Raw genomic sequence first — 18,931 nt, 5'->3', positions numbered from 1 at the left:
CAGCGCACTTGATATCCAACGGTGACCCAAAATAGCAACATTTTTTAGTTTGACCTGACCTGGAAGGTCAATGACTGACCTGAGAAGGTAAAACTGGGTATCATTGGATTCGTCTCTTCCCAAAGAATCTTTTTAGTCTTTACCGCTAAGCTCTATCTCCAACAGGAACGAAATGGCGCGGGGGGGGGGGTGGCAACCACCCCCCCCATGTGCGTTCTAGGATGGGAAAATGGCATGTGCGGGCGAGGGTTAAAATGGCTTTTGTCCAAATACTTTCGTCGCAGTCTCATATTTTCTCAGACACTCAGAGTTTCTCGTATTGTCTTATAATCGAGCGATTGCAAAATTGACCTGACCTCGGGTGACCGATACCTATCGAAAATTCAAAATTGTCGTTTTGCATATCCTGTCGGCTGTCACTCTCATGCATCGCGGTACCTAAGTTTCAAACCAACCAAGTTTCAAACCATTCAGTGTAGGTAGGTAGCTGTGACGAGCGTGGAAACGTTTTTTAATTTAGGTTACCTGACATTCACATGACCTGGTCAACTGACCTTGAGTGACCTGTGTCTGAGAGTTTCCCAGTACGTGGAGAATAAATACATTTAAAAATCGCATGGAAGGCCAATTTGTTGGGGTGCTCAAACTCCACGGCCCCGCATAAACTTTTTAGCAGCAGTTTAGTTTTCAATAGCGTCATCCTTGCTGACCCACCTCTATTGCCGTAAAACTGTCCACCACTACGTTGTTTCTAAAAGTACACAGCGATGGAGGCGGAGGAGGGCGTGACTGGGGGAACCGATACATGTGAGTTGCAAACGCATTTTCGAACTGTTTTTACTGTTTTGACCTATGGTTTTGCTTCAGCATGCATGTGACCGGAAAAAATCTTGCTTGTTGCGCTAGGACGCCATGGAACCTTACTTTGCTCAATGAATAATGGACGACGTTGTTGGCAGATGTGCACTGTTTTGATTCTTCATTCTTGTTCTCGTATGATACAGTTTTCTCATTTATCGTAATAAGTTGGGTGAGGATATACATATCCTCAGGGATGTAATTGAATATTGTATGATAAGTGATTCATGATTCACCCATCAACAAGCTATATCAGTTGGGGAAACTACGAGGAGCCAAACAAAAAATGGATTAGCCAATCAGCGGCTGGAGTGGGCGGGGCGATGACCATATATGGTCATAAAATCAGACAACTTCATCTTTTCAATGAATTTTAGCATTCAAATGAAAAAATAAGGCATAAGAATGTTTTTTAACCACACAAGACCTACACTCACCCGGTGCATAATTAACTGGCGGCTCTAAATCGCAAAGTTACAACGCAAGGTCAAACCGTGATTGGCAAATATGGCGGATTGAAACAGACGCGCCAAAAAATGTAAGCAGTACCGTGGTTTAAAAATGTCATTATTTTTATTATTTTGATTATGGTTTTTCTAATTGTAGTTGAGTTATTATTTTAGAATTAAATATTTTTGTTTATTGTAATTAAATTAAATCTTTTAACAATTTTCTTTCATAAAAACCAATCCATTTATTGAATGGCCAGCTGATTGTGACGCCCAGAACCTGCAGAAAAGCCGTTTTCCTATCGCATTTTCGAGTCAATTCGCCGAATTTAATCAAATCACACTAATTCCTAGTGAAAAATGGAAGCCTTTTCTCTCCAATAAGTGGACGCGATACCACAAGTACCGGCTCGTTATACCGTTTTTCACCCTTAGTAGCGGGGGCTGCATTTATGCCCATATATGGTCATCAAAAGTCCATTTATTGACCAATCCATTTTTTGACATTCGCCTCGTAGTTTCCCCAACTGATATCAACATCAGCATTAGTATGACTTTTGGCTTCTCTTCCACTCTATCACATCATTACTTCAACTTATCAGTTCCACGGTGACTATCAAGTATCAGTTCAAGTTGATAATCATGATCCATAATGATAACAGAGGAATTTTCATAGAAAGCTAAAATGTGGTGTGAGTACTTAGCTGATTTTAATGTCTGTCTAAGGGCCTGTTCCAGTGTCTCCAGTAGAAATTCATGACTGGAGGCTCAGTAAGGGCCTATTTTAGCACCTCCAGCAGAAATTCTTGACTGGAGGCTCTACTAGAAGTATTAATGGAGGCACAGGAATGCAATCTGGAGGACGCCGGTGAAAACAGGGCGCCGGAGGGCATATTAGTCACGTGACATTTGGAGTTTCTCCCCTTATGTTAGCCTTCTAAATACCAAACATCACATGTAAATTTCACCAACCTTGATCAAATCGCCCCAGGCGCCCTGTTTTCACCGTCGTCCAATCTGGATACTTCTGGAGGTTGGTGTCAGGGATACCAAAAGAATGATAATGGTTCACACTTGGAAAACAAAATGTGTTATTAATTTTAGTTAGAAAATTTAAAAAAATTATTATAATGTATTGTAATTTACTTTACGTTCGAATTATAAAATTAACCGTCAAAGGTACTTTGTTTACATTCTTAATTATCACATGTGCGCCATAATTGTAGACCAAGGCCTCCAGTGAACCTCCAGCGAAATGCAGACTTTTGCAACTTACTGGAGGCTACCTACTGGAGGCTTCTGGATCTTTGGCAAGAGCTTTCTGGAGCTTACTGGAGGTGCTGGAATGCTCACTGGAGGATTCTAGAGCTTTCTGGAGGTTTCTGGAGGTGCTGGAACAGGCCCTAAGTTTCACTGGAGACATAGGAATGGAATCTGGAGATTCCTGGAGATTGGTGTCATGGATACCAAAAGAATGATGATGGCTCACCCTTGAAAAAAACAAATTTGTTTTTAGCTTAATTAAGAAAGATTTAAGAATTATAATACTGTAATTTTCTGTACAATTGGATTGTAAACTTACCTGTCTTAGTCCTTTGTTTACACTCATGCTTGTCACATGTGCACCATAATTGTAGACCAGAGCCTCCAGTGAATCTCCAGTCAAATGTGGACCTCACAACTGACTGGAGGCTACTGGAGGTTTCAGGAGCCTTGGCGAGAGCTTTCTGGAGCTTGCTGGAGATGCTGGAATGCTGACTGGAGAATTCTAGAGACTTTTGGAGCTTACTGGAGGTGCTGGAATGCTGACTGGAGAATTCTAGAGGTTTTTGGAGGTTTCTGGAGGTGCTGGAACAGGTCTTATTTATCTTGCATCACTTTCACTTAATTGCTGTTGAACAAAAATACTTCTTTGCCTTGCAATTTTGCCCTCATCTCAATCTTGCTTCTTGTTGACTGCAAGGTACAGGCTTTTAGATAGAAATAAACTTTAGACTTGTTTGTAAATATTAACAATATGTCAGCTTTTTATGTGCTGACATTTTACCCATGAGCCCCATTCTAAAAATGTAATGCTCCATCCACCCCGCATGGTAACAACTAACATGCATCCACCATGGTGCAGCTGAATGCTTATATTTGCAAAGATGTATTCAAGCTATAAAATTGATCTTTTTGAGTGTGAATTTTGAGTGGATGAAAAAGTGCAAAACCATTTTGTTCTTAATGTTTTTTTTTTCACAGGTTTTGATCCTCACCCAGCTTCTGCTTAATCCCATTAACAACATTTGATGAAATTGAATCCTCAGGTCAGGGGATTCTGTCAAACTGCATTATGGCTGTTGACTGTTTGTTTTTATGAGTACCTAATTATAATTTTATCTTGATTTTAGAAGACTACAGCCTAGACCCTTTTGTGCTCTTCCATTTTGATGATGCACTATTGTGTTGTATTGAGGTGCTACAAAATTAATGGTTCTCATGCATCAACTTGTGAGTTAAATGCCTGGCTATGAACTTCCTCTGGAAAACCACAGTGTATATGAATATGGAAAACCACCTTTGTATAGGGGAAATACATATAGAGATGTCAGAAAACAGGCCTTTCCAAAAATCATTTTTTATTATTATAAAATATAGTATTAATTACTACATACCATTAGATAAATAATATGCGAAATGATCGGTTTTAGGTGCATCTATCACTTATCATTTTTTTCCTGGCTGGGATCGTGAATCTGGGTCTGCTTTGGCACTTCTGATCTGAAAACCCTTGGCCAGGTAGGTATGTAAAAATAGCCCCAGATTTCTTAAATATACCAATATCCATTGCTCCGGAGCCACTGTCATGGCTTTTGTGCAAAGTAGCTTGGTTATGCAGGGGTTTTCTTCCCCTGCTTTTCTGTTCTCTTATGAATGGTGACACCAGCTTCATACTGAGGATGTGTCCTTTGTTGGTCTCAGTGAGTGAGTTTCAATGGAGACGCCGTTGTATGCCTGTATCAAGGCGAATTGTCGCTGGTCAGTAAGCCGGGCGTGGTACCGGTGTGTGGCTGGACGCCTATCGCGCGGCCGTATCGACCTGGCCGTATGACGGCAGCCGGCCCGTATGCCGGCGTCGGTATGATGATGAGCATTGGACGTTACGGATGACAGCGGCACGATCGATGTTTCTCGGAGCCTGTGAGAATCGGCGTCCATCCCGTCCACAACGCATTGCATCGGCGTCGGCATCCGTACCCATCGGACAGCGTCGGCGTCCGTCCTCAGTGGGAAGTCGTGCTCATGAAGCAGTGCTGGAGTACATCCCCTACAGCATCCCGTCCCGTCCGTAACAGATAGCATCACTATCCGGTCCCCAACAGCAAACAGCGCCGGCGTCCCATCCCGTAATGTGACGGTGCCGGCGTCTCGTACCCAGCAGTCACCGTATTGCCATCGGTTGAGTGACCAAATGTCCGGATCAGTCAAATTAGTAATTCTGATTGGTAAATATTATCAAAATTGTGCCTAGCATCCGTGTATTGTTACATTTGTTACACATTAATGAAGTGTTTGTCGGAGCTAGTTACTCATTAGTTCAGTGACCTTTGATACCACTGCCGTTGCTCCCCACCAAACATGTTTAGTGTTTAGGGTAGGGTGGGGTAATTTGAACATGTGGGGCAATTTGAACATGTGGGGCAATTTGAACATAGTATGAATAACACAAAATTATGGAAAATCCATAAGTGGCACGACAATAAGACCAATTAGGGAAATTATCGTAACTAAACGGGCTATCATATGAACGGGGTTTAAAGTTTCAGGGAATTAAGATGTGGACGCACAATGTAAAAAGTCAATTTCGCAAGTAAAAACGCCCAACAACACGTCATTGCAACTTCATTGCAGCGCAAAACATTACATTGCTAGCACTTAACACGCAACGGCTTTTGTTGTACAATGAACTATAAAGTGCCTTCAACCCAAGAAATTGGCTTTTGAAACCTGTGTTAAAATATGACAAAATAACTTTTAGCGTGGGGTAATTTGAACATAGTGTGAGGATTTTAATAAAGGCAGGTATAACTCCGAAAAAAACAACGTTCCTAGCTTTTTTTGCCAATATTATCGACACAAAGCAGTAGCAGCTATGTGATGCCAGTTTTAGAAAATTTGTGCCTAATTTCCGTCCAATGTCCGGGATTTTCGTTGAATTTCCGTCCATTTTTTTTTTTTTTAATCAGCCATGTGTCCAAATATGTCCGAAAATTACGCATTGATCAGCATCCAAAGCTGTCATTATTATTTATATTGTAGTTTTACCAGCTGAAAAGTGTTCAATATATTGAGAGCTTAACTAAGCTGTCCATTCGCCAATCAATGCCTGCACGATTACTTCATAAAAATGCTGAAGTGTAGTAAGCCATCGTCCAATGTTGTCCAGTCTGCTACCTTTGTCCAACCAATTCCGAATTGGACATTGGACAAAATCAGAACTCCAAATGTCCAGGTTCCGATTGGCGCCACTATAACAGATGAAGTAAGGTTGGGCGAGTTTTTATTGAACGAAAATAATAGACGTTCTGTTAACTGAAGAGAGGCGACTTCTGTCAACTGACCGGTGTGCAGCATGCATATATTGATACTCTTCAAGTGTTATGCTTGTTGTTTTGTTGATTTTTCAAATGAAGGTATGTTTAGGATTGCTCTATCAATTTGTTTACGCATCAAACAAAATCGGTGCTGGCGGGATTATCGTTTTTATGGCACGTAAAGGCAGTATGTTCAAATTACCCCACGGTGGGGCAATTTGAACACACCGTGACTTGGTGGAGAAGTGAGGCTATGCTATCCAAGGTACGCTCGGCTCGTCCAAAAATGAGGTTTGCATGGTGAAAGGAAGTGACATTTGCGCAACTGAAACAGTTTTTCTTCATCCAGGGTTGAGCTGGAATTTGGTACGACGGAGAAGACGTAAAAATATGTTCAAATTACCCCACCCTACCCTATCAACCTATATAGAAAAAGTAAGGTATACTGTATACATTGGTTGTCAACTCTGGTAGGCTGACTTTGTTCAGACTTCAGGGCGGCACCACCAGCGACTTCTGTTGTGTTGTGATCTGACGTCATACAATGCATCTGGCAGTTGTCTAGCCCTTGGGTGTCCTTGACCTTTTTCATAAGTACGCGGCCCACAACTCTTGTTATTGCAGTTCCCATGTTATGGTGTATTAAGTGCAAGTGTCCATTACCACATGTCATGGACCTTTGCTCATGTCTGATTGTTACTAAATGTACAGTTTTAGCCCCGATTATCATGACAGCTGAGATTCAATAGCGCCAGCCGCTAAACGCTTCGGGATGATGAACTCAACCAGTAGTTATCGTCATTCGTCACACTAAACGTGACTCAGCTGCATTTTCAGTTTTATTCAGGTGAGCTGCCGTGACTCACTTGACACCAACCCCTTCGCATATCAAAATCTGCCTAACTCAATCCTGCGTCTATAATGACTGCCCTGTCCAGGACTGGCTGCGGTCTGACCTGTGCCGGCCGGCTCTCGCCGTGTTGTGGTGCCGCTGGCCGGCCGTGTGGTGACGTCATTCTGTGACGGCGGCAGCGACGTCAGGTGCCGTGCCGGCGGCCCCGCGGCGCCAGTGTCCGTCGTGCCGCCGTCCGGTCGGCCGCCGCCGCGCCGAGCCACAGTGACCAGCTGTGCACAGAGCTGAGCGAGGAACGCAGAGGGCCGCAGAGCCGACAGGGAGGTAGGCGTGCAGATACGGTGACGAGTGTGCAGAGCGGATCGCGAGAGGCTGCGGTGGGCTGAGGTGGCTGTGCGAACCTGGGAGACTGCTGGAGAGTTGTGGGTGAGCGGTTGAATCCGGAGTGAGTACGAACTGCGTCTCGGAGACACGACTGACCTAGGATCGACGATTGCAGCAGCGGAGGATCCCAGCGGTGAGTGGTGACCGACGCTCTCACGGCGAGTGGTGAGCGCAGCCACCTGTTGAATGTCTGCAGCAAGCATCGGCCTGCCATCAGACGCATGGGACATGCGAGGGTTGTGCAGTCCAAAACGGGATATCGTGGTCTGTTTGCCCAAGATGCAAAGTGCTGTTTGAAATATTTAAGTTTTGGGCTTTCAAAAATATTGATTGTGACCTTTTGAAGCGTATCGTTTTCTGTGTGGTTCGGATTTCGGCTGCAGGTGGCGCCAGCTTTGGCCGTGGTCTGGCGATCGCCGAGTTTCGCCGACTTTCCGCGTGTTGTCGACAAGTCGCGGACAGTTTTGTGTTGTTTGTTCGGCTCGCTGGTGGCAGCCGGATGCGCGCAGGCTGCAGTTGTGGTGACCCGGACAGATATCCCGCCCTGCGCTCTGCTGGCTGCAGCTGCTGTCGGTAGCCAGGCCTGTCAAACCGCCCACCAAGGCGTGCCGCAAGGTGCGGTGGTGGCGCCTCTGTTCTTTGTGGAACTTATAGAAAACCTGTCAGAAATACTCATGGTGAATAATGACATGCGCTAATGGTCAGAGAAGGCTGGCTGACGCACCCGGGTACCCGCTGAGTCCGCGGTACGAGGTGCGCACGCGCCGATGACGTCATACCGGTGACGTCACGCGGCGGCTGGGCTGGCCTATTTTGGCCGCTGGCTGGCATCGGACGCCCGCCACTGCTGCTCTCCACGCCCTCCGCCGAGAGAGGCGAGAGATAAACGGAGGTGGGCGGCGCTGGCCCCGCTGGCGTCCAGTACCTGAACGGCAGATGACGCCCAGTACCACCGGGTGACGCAGACGCCGCCAGTGACCGGGACGGGGACTGATCTCCCCAGCTGCCGTAGTCTGAGCCGCGACACGATGTCGCCGCCTGCTCCTGACGCTCTAACTGGAACAGTCCCTGACCGGCTGGCACTGCTGTTGCCGCAGCTGGTTTGATACAATGGTTGTTGCGCTGCGTGTTCTCTGTCGCTGCACTCGGTTGTAGCCTGTAGGCGTTGCTATTTTCGTTCGAAGGGCACGACATTCAGCGTCGGGATTGAGCGCTGACTCATGGCGTCGGGGAGTGGCCGGCCGACGGCGGAATTTGTGCGTCACCTGGGCACCACTGGAGCAGGCGGAGAGCCGTGGTCGCGGCGGGCGGCAGACAAAGCGGCGCTGCCGCCCCGCCCCCGCCCCCGCCCCCGCCCGGCAGAGGCTGCACCAGTTCCGCGGGCGGCCGGCACCGTTTCCAGGCGCGTAGGAATGTGCACATCTGGGCGTCAGCGGCGGTGGGGGCGGCTCGGATGTCGGGACGGCATGGGATTCGGTCCCACGCACCCGCTGGACTGCCTGACGGCCGACCGGCCAGGGTGACTGGTCGGCCGGGCTGCTGAACGCCCACTGAGCTAGCTCGCCTCACCCGTCAGTTACTTGAGACACATGAGCAAGGAAATGCATATCAGGAACGGATTTTCCTATTCGCTCAGCAATGTAATGTGTTTATAATACGCACTTACTCTGCTCACGTATTCCCAGTCAGTGATTCCCCTCAGCTGCGTCCGCGAGCATATCAGGCCGATCGGGCGTGCCGCTCCATCGTGGCGACGTGTTCCGGCTCTTGACCGTGCTTTGGCGGCGTGCTCCACTATCGGGCCTTTCTGCGGCGGCGTGCTCCGGTGCACGGCGTGCTCACGGACACGCCCCCGTGCACGCTCGGCGGTGGCGGTGCGGGCAGGTGCGGGGGGCGGTCGAGTACTGGCGGTATTGTGCCGGCGAGCTGTGGACGGAAGTTCAGCGTCTGACTGGTGGCGACGTGGCGGGATAGTGGGAGAACGGCAGCCTCTGCAGGGACTAGAACTAGAAGCCTCTCGCTGGCTGACTGGATGCGCGGCTAGCTGGTTGAGTGGGTGCTGGGTGGTTGGCTGCGTTAAACCGCCTACCGCCTGTTTTGCTAGGCGCCGCTCCAGTCGCCTCCTGCCACTCTCGGCTGGACGTCTGTCTGTCTTCAGAGGCCAACTGCCAGCTCGTCAGTCAGTCGTCTGCCCCATCGCCAGGTGCCACTCTGCGGCGCCCACTTGGTGATCGCGAACAAGTGGCAGAGTAACACCCTTCGAAGGCTATTCATAGCTTCCGTCTGGTACATGTCGTCCTTTCAATAAACACAGTGTGATGTCATTGACTTGGCTGAAACTAAAACAAACCACCAAACAAACTGACACTTCTTGTTGTCGCAGCAACGATTGAGCAGTGTCGCTGTCCAAGACATAATAGTTTCTTGCTCTAATTGGGCGCCGCTCTTGCTCTACTCGGACTGTCTAGCGTCGCTCGGGCTCTATTCTAGCGCCGCTCGGATTCTACTCGGGCTACACTCAAACTCTGCCTGGCTGCGCCGACCGTGCGGCTGCAGACTGGCGTATCCAGTGGCCGGGCGAGAACACCGAGCGCCTGTCCGTCTCGCGACGTTTGTTGTTTCACGCCGCTCCGGTGCACACTGACAGTGGCTGGGCGAGGTCACACAGGGCCTCTGTGTTCCACCAGGCCGGCGTTCAAACGCGCCCAGCGCAACCGTTACTGGCTGGCGTCCCTGGCAGAAAGGGCGACTTAATCACTATGTGGTCGGTCATTGGTGCAGCGTGCTCGTCTGCCGCCGCGGTAAGACGTTTAGGGCGGTGTTTTGAGGCTGGTGCAGCTGGGTGCCGCCGCTGCAGCGGCCGCGGACTGGTTTCATTGCCGCGGGGCGCGCTGCGCTCGGCACGGTCGCATCTGCCGCCCCCGCCCCGGTGCACGGCCGGCCGCCGCCGCCGCCGCCGCCGCGCCTGTTTAGGTTGGCCGCGGCTCTGTGTTTATGGGCGCAGCCGAGGCGGGACGAGCCGGCCGGCCAGTCTCACCTGTCCGGGGTGGCTCCGGCTTCGCCGTCGCGGCGCAGGTCGAATAGAAGCGCCCCTGTCCGTCGGGCACTCCGCCGCCGGGCACGGGCTGGTGGGGGAGGGGGAGGGGAGATGGGTTGCTCCGCCAGGGTGTTGGGTGAGCGGTGAACACAAAGCTAGGGCAAACCGTCTGGGTATCTGCTTAGCGGGAAACTGGAAATAGAAACTGGTTTGGCGATATCGGTAGATTGTTTTTGCATTAAGGATAGGTATGATAGTTTGGTTTTGTCGCTGTCTTTTCTTTGTGCAGTTGACACATCTCGTGATTTGTGACCCATCGTCTTCCCGCGCTGCCCTGCACCCTCTCCCCGTCCAGTTGCTAGTCTCAGCCATCCCCGGCGGGTTGTGCCGCGGCGGCGCGTCCCTCGTCGGTCCCGGGCCGCTCCAGGCCGGCTGCGGACGTCCTGTCGATGTCGGTGCCGCTGTCGGTGGCAGCGGCGACTATTTTTACCCCGCCGGGGACCGCGCCGGCTGGCGTCTCGCCCCGTCTCGTCCCGTCTGGCGAACGGGGGAGCCCGGGGAGCGGCTCTGGCCCCGGCTGGGAGTCGGCCCGTCCCTCGACCCACCGTCGGGACTCGGGGCACGGCCGGGTCGAGCTCTGAGTCACACGGGACGGCCGTGCCAGCGGGTCCGTACCGCCGGCGGCGGCCGTGCCCAGGTTCCCTGCGTGATGTCAGCGAGAGGCTGCTGCCAACTGCCTACAGACATCCTGGCAACGACCTTTCCCAGTTTTCTGCAGTGGGCTCAGCAGCCGGCGGGGCAACATGCTGTTGATAGGGCAGAACTTACAGGATGTCACTGTCCGGCCCTGGACGCTATCGGGCCGCTCTGCTGGCCTGGAGACGGGACGGTCCCACTCGGCCCGGAGACGTTCCCGCTCGGCTCAATTGAAGGTCTAGATTGGCGGAGCCGCGGTTCACAGCTTCCCATGCGGGCCGATCGGCGTGATCCGGTTCTCTGGCTGCTATCACAAATATCGGTGGTCGGTCACGAGCTGGCGCGGCCGGCCAGGTTTCACCGGAACCCTGACGTAGGGCTTGCCGCCCTGCCAGATTTTCGTCGGCGCCACCGCCTTCGGCCGTCCGCCGCGCCGCTGTCGGCGCTGATGACCTGTGTCTTGTCGCCAGAGAGGGCCGTTGGCTCGTTAGCAGCGGTGTGTGAGCTGGCAGAACCCGCTGTAAAGCCCAGCGGGCTCCTCGACCCTCGGCAGCGACGGCGCGACAGGCGGCGCCTTTTTGTTGCTGGTGACCTGGTTCGATCCGCTATCGGCCGCCCGCCCCCACTCGCGTCTTTGCGTCTCTCTCTCTCTCTCTCTCTCTCTCTCTCTCTCTCTCTCTCTCTCTCTCTCTCTCTCTCTCTCTCTCTCTCTCTCTCTCTCTCTCTCTCTCTCTCTCCCCCTGCCTCTCTCTGCCCCTCTGTCAGCGTCGTAGCTTTGTCGGCACCGGGGCGAGGCGAGAGGTCGGGTCGCGGGGTTCTTCACGCTCGTGCTGACCTTGGCCCCAGCAGTGGAGCTCCCCGGGTCGGCCGCCAGTGCTGACCTCGGAGCTGCTGGGAACGAACGCTCAGCTGTGGGCTCTCCCCGACAGTTGACCCGTTTGGAGCGGTGTAGTGCCCAGAATATCGTGCTGCTGGCTAGGAGATGAAATCTGGATTTTTCGTATAGCGGACTTGAGCCAGACCGAAATCCGGATATTTTGTATAGTGGATATCTAAGCCAGACCACGCATTTTTACTACTTATAAGCCAGTGTGCATTGCCCATTGTACAGAAACATGCAACACGATTCAGAACCGAATGTACTGCCATCATGTGATATGATGCTGTGCACCTGTCCGCCAATGTTAACTGTTTTCCTTTCCAGTTTTTTTTTTTATTGCGACATCAGAACCCAGTTTACGCCACCCTGCTCGTCTTGTGTGAGCATACGGCGCGCCTCCCACACGTGGCTCGGAGAATGGCCCACATCTGTGGGACGGGACGGGTTTCGGATGTCTCTGTCTCTCGCTGGCTCCCCTACCCTCCCGTCTCCTTCACCCTGACCGAACCAGCATCTGGCGCTGTTCGGTACGGCGGTGGGAGACAGCACGCTGTCCAACGCGCACTATACGGCCTCGTCGCTGGGTGCTGGGAAGGGGGAGATGTGTGACAGGTGCTCCAAGGGCAGGCGGCGGCTGCTGGCGATTTGTGTGCGCTCCGCAGTGGTTTGGGGGATATTGTTTGTGAACTGGTGAACTTGCTGTATTTAATCTCCCGAGGGATCTCTAGCAGAACTGAGACCGGCAGTGAGTCAGCAGTCAGCGGGTCGTGACACTGCGCCGTCTGGGTCGTTCCTCGGACGATTGGCACAACTTGTCCCAATGGCCGACGCTGATGTCAGGCGCGATTAGAGTCGCTCCATGTGGAGCGCTGTCACGCCACCGGGCACAAAGCTACACCCGAGCCGGCCTGGAACGCGCTGTCGGAGCGCCTCTGCGGCCAGTGCCGGATCGGGGGTGACAGGACATCGGGCTCGGTGGCACGTGTCGCAGGCCATCAGCGTTGACCGGGGGTCGGGGACGGACAGCCCGGTCACGTGACCTCTGTCCGATCTGAGGCAGTCGAGCCGAACCAGCAGCCGCTGAAGAGGCAACACCGGGGCTGTGATGGTATGCCTAGATAATCGTGGTTGTCCGATTTGGATTATATGATCTGCCATCGTCATTTCTAACGCCATCAACAGGAAAAAGTTCTTTCTTTTTTTGTTCGGGCCTGATGGGATCTAATATTTACGGGTGTCTTCCGCCTCTCAGTACCATTTACTACGACTCGTTATTACACTCATCAGCTGTGGAAATATCAAATAATGGCTTACTTCGCGACAAACTTCCTCGCACCTGTGGACGACAGGATGGGAGAGAAGTCGGGGGTTCTCTCTCCCTCTCTCTCTCTCTCTCTCTCTCTCTCTCTCTCTCTCTCTCTCTTTTACTCTCTCTCTCTTTTACTCTCTCTCTCTCTCTTACCCTCTCTCTTTCTCTCTCTCTCTCTCTCTCTCTCTCTCTCTCTCTCTCTCTCTCTCTCTCTCTCTCTCTCTCTCTCTCTCTCTCTCTCTCTCTCTCTCTCTCTCTCTCTCATAGTTTGGAGATTTCTTATCCTTGTTAATGTTCATCGTTTTCCTTCAGCTCTTCTATCTACATCGCTTTCTCCCCATCTTTGTCTCTGATATTCATTATAGAGCCGTCACCTGACTCTGACCGACTCCATAGAGCCGTCTCTGGCCTCCGGCTGACTCTCCCTGTATATTGGAGTCGTGCTCCTCCCCTCAGTTCAGGCCAGGAGCGGCAGATGCCGGCCGGCCGGCCGGCCTTGGGCTGCTGACCTGGCCGGCCGTGCTCGGGGCTCGGCGGCAGGGTGTCGATAACCATATATGGCGCCGGCCGCCGCGCCGCTCTCCGCCCGCCGCGCTGCTGGACGAGGACCTGTGACGTCGGCCGCGCTGACCTCATAGTACGGCGACCGGCCGCGCTGATGGTCCGGACGGCCGCAGAGGCTCGGTCATTAGACGGGCGGCGGTGTCGGCCGGTGTAGGCGTGCGCGGTCAGTGGACAGCGGGCGGTGGATGTGGGGACATTTGATGATTTTTTTTCGAGATGGGACATGAGATGTGGTGGAAGATTGCTGGAAATTCGTACCTCCCCATGCTCATGCATGAACTCATGAAGCTCATGCATGAACTACTGACACTGCTCTGGTTTCGTCACCTTTAGTAGGCCTCTGGGCCTTACTCACTCTGTGCGCCGCCTGTTAGTCTCATTGCTGGTTATTGACTCGTCATCTCCGGCGGACGCGGTCCTTGAGCGATCCTTGACCCTCCCTCTGAGCTACTCGAACCCAGCTCGCCAGCAAACGCTGTCGTCTATCAGTCGTCGAGACTGGTACTCGCCTGCCCGAGCGAGTCCAGGTGGCCGGTCGGCGCCAGCAGAGCCCACTGCAAACTTCGCTGCAATTTCGCTGACACTCACTACCCAATAACGGTCGTGGGTAACCCAATATCGCCTATCTTACGCAAACGCGCCGAGCGACGCCGGTAACTTTGTATCATCGGCCGGCGTGCTGCGGACGGCTGCCGTCGGGTGGGGAGCTTTGTGTCCTGGCGTGTGGAGCAGGCGGTTATGGACGACCGGCCTAGGAGAGCCTTCGTTGCGAAATGCCGTCGCACCGTGTGCCCCGTAGCCACGTCAAAACGTGCGGTGAATCGCTGCAGTGGTGTTGTTTATACGATCGTCGCCAGCTTATCTCTGGGCCGTTTGGCATAGTCGGACGCTCGAGGTGCTGGTGGGTAGGGTGGTCCATTTTGCAAAAGTTTCTAGGATCTTTCGGGCCGGGTCGGAATTCTTGTCGATACCATGATACAAGGTTGTGTGCAAAATTTTATTGCGATCGGATAAATTTATCCCGTCCCGCAAAGCGACCAAAGTTTTCCCTATGTTATCAATAACGGGATGAGCGATAATACGAATTTTCGCACTCAGTCCACATTTTTCGCTCAATAAGCACTGGCAGTCATTAAAAAGAACAGCAAAGGAGAGAAACACATCAGAGTGGAATGGGCATCCGTGAAAATAGCATATCTGGTATAGATAAAAGAACTAAATCCACCGTGCATGCCATCATGTACTATTGGTCTCAATATAAGGGCCCAGGCGACCTGTAGTTTTAATGCGGTGAATACCCTTACCCTCCCCACAGGTCGGCCGAGTGCATCCCTCCTCCCACCCAGCGCAACCCCCACTCGAATTGTGGCGAGGGTGAGGGTATTCACCGCATCCGAACTACAGGTCGCCTGGGCCCCTATCTTGAGACCAATAGCACCAATAATATCCCTCTCGGATGCAACGCCCGGTGCAGTGGTGCTCCTCGACCTGAAGGAAGTGCTTTCACTATTCCTTGCCGTGCGCGATGGCGCTAAAAATTTCCCACTGGTGAGGGCAACAGTGCAATACCCAGCTCTCGCAAAGTCGTTCACCACCCGTATATGTGCCGGTCGCCGATGAGCAGTGGTCAAGTCGTCATTGTCTGACCACTCGGCGGAGTCGACTTTGAGGAAATCGTGGCTGGCCCCGAGGGACGTACCGACCGACAGATGCAAACGACGCCAGCGAGCGCTGCCCCACTGCGTCGAGGGCGACTTTGGCGCGGCAGGGTTCTTCTCTCTCAGCCGCTGCTGCATGGAGGTGGCGATCGCCTCTTTTCCTCGACCGTCGTCCCGTCGTTGAAGAAGGAGAGACCGATGGCCTTGCCCATCACCTTGCCCGGTTACCGTCCGATATCTGTGTGGTAAGCGGTAGGAGCCTTGGCGGAGGGCGATGTCAGTTCACGATGCTGAGGTCGATCAGTGGGCAGACAGCCACGGTGCTAATTACCTTGTGACGATGAAGGCGGTGAACCGGACCATCGTCCTCTTCTCGTGCTCGGTGAGCGCAAGCTGAGGCTGACAGAAGAGTGTTCTTGAGAGTGTTCTTGACTTGAGAGATCTTACGTGTTGATCAACTTTGCCATCCAACGAGCACGTTGTAGGGCAACCGGTTTCAGGATGCTCGCTTCCAAGTCACCGTCCATCACGGCGGTGGTGAAGTACACCACATTGCGGTAGTAATCATGGGGCCGCTGCTTCATCAGCAACGCGCGTCAGGTGACGATCATCTTGTCGGCGAAGTCAATGAAGTCATTGAGCGGTTTGAACGACACTCGGTCCGTGAGCTGCCACCACTTTACAAACCGCTTGAAGGACGGGATCTCGGGAGTCCCGGGCCGGAAGGCGGATGGTGTGAAAAGTGAAAAGATGCGTCATGCATTTCGTAAGAGGCTGTTTCACCCAGCAAGGATTTGCTTCTGGCTGCCAAAACAAGCCACATTTCGGTGATTGAGCGTGTGCCTTTTGCAGCTTCAGCGGCCATCCCAGACGCAGGCAAATTCCTAACTAGCGTAATGCATTCACACCTCCTGGCATACAGGCCCTTGCTCCTGGCACTGAGAACAGGAACTGCAACAGGAACTGTGGATTATCGTTCCTGCCTGTGGCTGATAGGAAGACTAGATCTATCATTGAGAAGGCTAGAGAGGGTTGGTGTGTTGAGCATGCAAGCTCTTTGGTAGATAGCCGCTGGCGCGACTGGGCAATGTTGAAAGACAAGTATTCGCCCTATACTGAAGGCTGGTACATATAATGGAAACTTTGACCGCTTTGCGGGACGGGATAAAATCATCCAATCTTTGAAATTTTGCACAGAAGCTTGTGCTATAGTATCGACAAGAATTCCGACCCGGCCCGAAGAATCTGACGAACTTTATTTTTTACCATGTAAATGTGGACCACCCTACTGGTGGGGGAATGGAGAAGCCGGGGCATGCTCTTTGTGCCTTGGGGCTAGCTGCCTAAAAGCTGCCTACATTGAGAAACAAAGCTACCTATTGCAAAGCTGTGAAGATGCCGAATGGAGCATCCACACAGTCGTTAGTCGTTTCCATGTGTTGCGTGATGGGTGGCTGGCCCACGGATGGTGTTGATATAGGATGCATTCGTCGGAGTAAACACCGTCGTCAAGAAGCTCCTCTTGATGCCTTGATGCTCCTCTAGTTGCTCTATTCTGCCATGACCTCTTGCAGCCTACGTTTTATTAGGCTGGCAGCCCGTTCCGTTACTGACTCATGGTTTGTGTTACAGAGTCGGAGAACTGCCCGTGCTGTGCCTTTTATTCCCGAACGACCCACCCGAACAACGAACTGCATCTGAGCTCCACAACAAAGGTGAGTCCCGATGGGTTTTTGGTCCGAGTAATGTCCAACAATCGGAGGATGGCATCGCTCTTGATTTTTCGATCATTGGGCTGACGAAACATTTATTGTTATGCTGGACGGTTTTGGATTCACGATGCCCTGTATTTCACCACCGGCACAAGGCGTCAGTGACTCCGCCGCCCTCGCGTCCAGCCTCGATAGGTCATCTGCTGGACGCCGATGTTGGGCGCCGATGACCACTGTAGTCCGGGCGCCCAAAAACCCCAATTCATCATCAGGTCATCTGCCCGCGCTCGGCGTGTACCCTCGCTGACGATCAAACCCCGTCAAATGAACGTCTGTCGGAAACTGCTCGTCTCGGGCGTCAGGGCTCGACTTTGCGCCCGACGCCGCCGCCCGGCTCGACGGCCAAGGAAAACACGCGGCTCTTACAACATCGCGGCTTGTCCAGCGGGCCCTCGGCCGCCGGCACCCAGTACGTGAGCGGCCGAGTCAACACGGGATTAAAGCCGACCCGGTCAAACAGTGCGCCGAGGAGCCAAGGAAGCTTTTACGTTAGGCGGGAGGCGTGTACCGCCATGAACGCGACGTTCCGTTAGACCACCGGGTGAGGCTGGTGCTGATACACACGGCTTGGTAAACAGACCCTGCTCTAAACCTAGTACCGAGCCTGGAGAGCCTTCAGCTGCCCTGTCTCAGACGGGAGGATGACTAGAGGAGCTGCTTCAGACCACAGAACGGACGGAGCTGCCTCCGGCTGTGACGTCACATCTCCGGGTCGCCCTTCCGGCGCTGCGCCGGAACTGTCGACGATGACGTCAGAGTGGTGTCGTCACCGGATCCGACCACCGGTGTTGTGTGTGCGGGTGATGGTGCGGGTTTCACCGTGCGGTGTGGGCCGCTGGGGTTTGTGGTCTGAACGGATACATACGTGTGTGTTTGTGATATAGGTCTGGGAAGCCTGGTCTGTGGCCAGCGCGCCGGCTGCTGTCAGCAGTTTGGATGGGGGAACTGCTGCTGACAGGGCGCTGAAAACTGCCAAGTGACGTCTCCGAGAACTGGCGTCACGGATGACTCAGCTTGCCGCGTGACTCGCAGCGATGAGTGACTCGCAGCGGGGTTGAACTGGGAAAAGGTGACTCAGTGTGTCCGGGGGATGGGTCGGATGCTGATTCGCTCACAGAGACGGTAACTGTGACTCGTCGTGATCACTTGTGAAACGTTGATGCTGTTGCGAAGGGGCACTGGCTCGCAACCATCAAGCCGTGGACCACATTACAGATGAACGTCAGTTTAGGCCCTAACTGGTGCACTACTCTGTTTGACCGCCTACTTGCCGCTGTCATCGCCACCGACCACTGTCGCCGCCTGCGAGGGCCTTGCCAAAGTTTCGGATCCCTTGCAACGGTTCGCCGTCCTATCATACTCCATTCACTATCGCAGCCTGTCGGGGAATGAGGAAGAAGTTGCTGCTGAAATGTTTACAGTTCGAGTAAGGCGTCTCGTCGAAATCGGACGGTTCTCCCATCTCCTCAGGCCGTGACCGCGGTGGGTTTACCGGATATCGTCCAGCGGGTTCGCTCGGTATCTTCTCGGACGTCTGTGGAGCCGACCGTGCCGGCGGCGAGGCGTGCACTGGCGCCACCCAGTGGCGGAGAAACTGGTGCAACCTGCTCAGTCCACTGAGCCTAAACCTACTAACGCCGTAAGGTTATTTGGTAGACTACGACAGGCGATTAAAAAAAAAAAAACAGACTGGATGACTCGTCTGTTGAACCTGTCAATGGCATAAAAGTACAGACCAGTGCTTTGTTGGATAGAAGTGTCCCTAGAACTGCTGTTGGTGTAGGTAGGTTGAAAGGAATTATTTTCTTCCGTGCTTAAATACCTAAAGTTCATTATTCATTTTTAATGATTGAGGCGCAGCCGTTCATATTCTGCTTATTAGTAGGAGCCATAT

At 52.5% G+C, this 18,931-nt stretch overlaps 1 protein-coding gene across 7 annotated transcripts in view; it reads left to right on the top strand.

Moving 5' to 3' along the window:
• The first annotated feature begins 732 nt into the window (after positions 1–732).
• LOC122379056 (talin-2-like) overlaps positions 733–18,931 on the top strand; it is an 88,408-nt gene continuing 70,209 nt past the window's right edge. For 5 of the 7 annotated variants that reach the window (XM_043360935.1, XM_043360936.1, XM_043360934.1 and 2 more), the window contains exons 1-2: positions 733–807; positions 16,898–16,980. The gene's annotated coding sequence lies outside the window, so the exon portion shown is untranslated. Of the gene's footprint in view, positions 808–3,041; positions 3,153–6,944; positions 7,255–16,897; positions 16,981–18,931 lie in introns of those variants that run through there. The other 2 variants (XM_043360932.1, XM_043360931.1) reach the window with 2 other exon arrangements.

The sequence above is a fragment of the Amphibalanus amphitrite genome, unplaced genomic scaffold (genome assembly GCF_019059575.1).
Source record: "Amphibalanus amphitrite isolate SeventyFive unplaced genomic scaffold, NRLGWU_Aamphi_draft 000070F_arrow, whole genome shotgun sequence".
NCBI lineage: Eukaryota > Metazoa > Arthropoda > Thecostraca > Balanomorpha > Balanidae > Amphibalanus > Amphibalanus amphitrite.
This window is presented reverse-complemented; position numbering and strand designations above follow the sequence as displayed.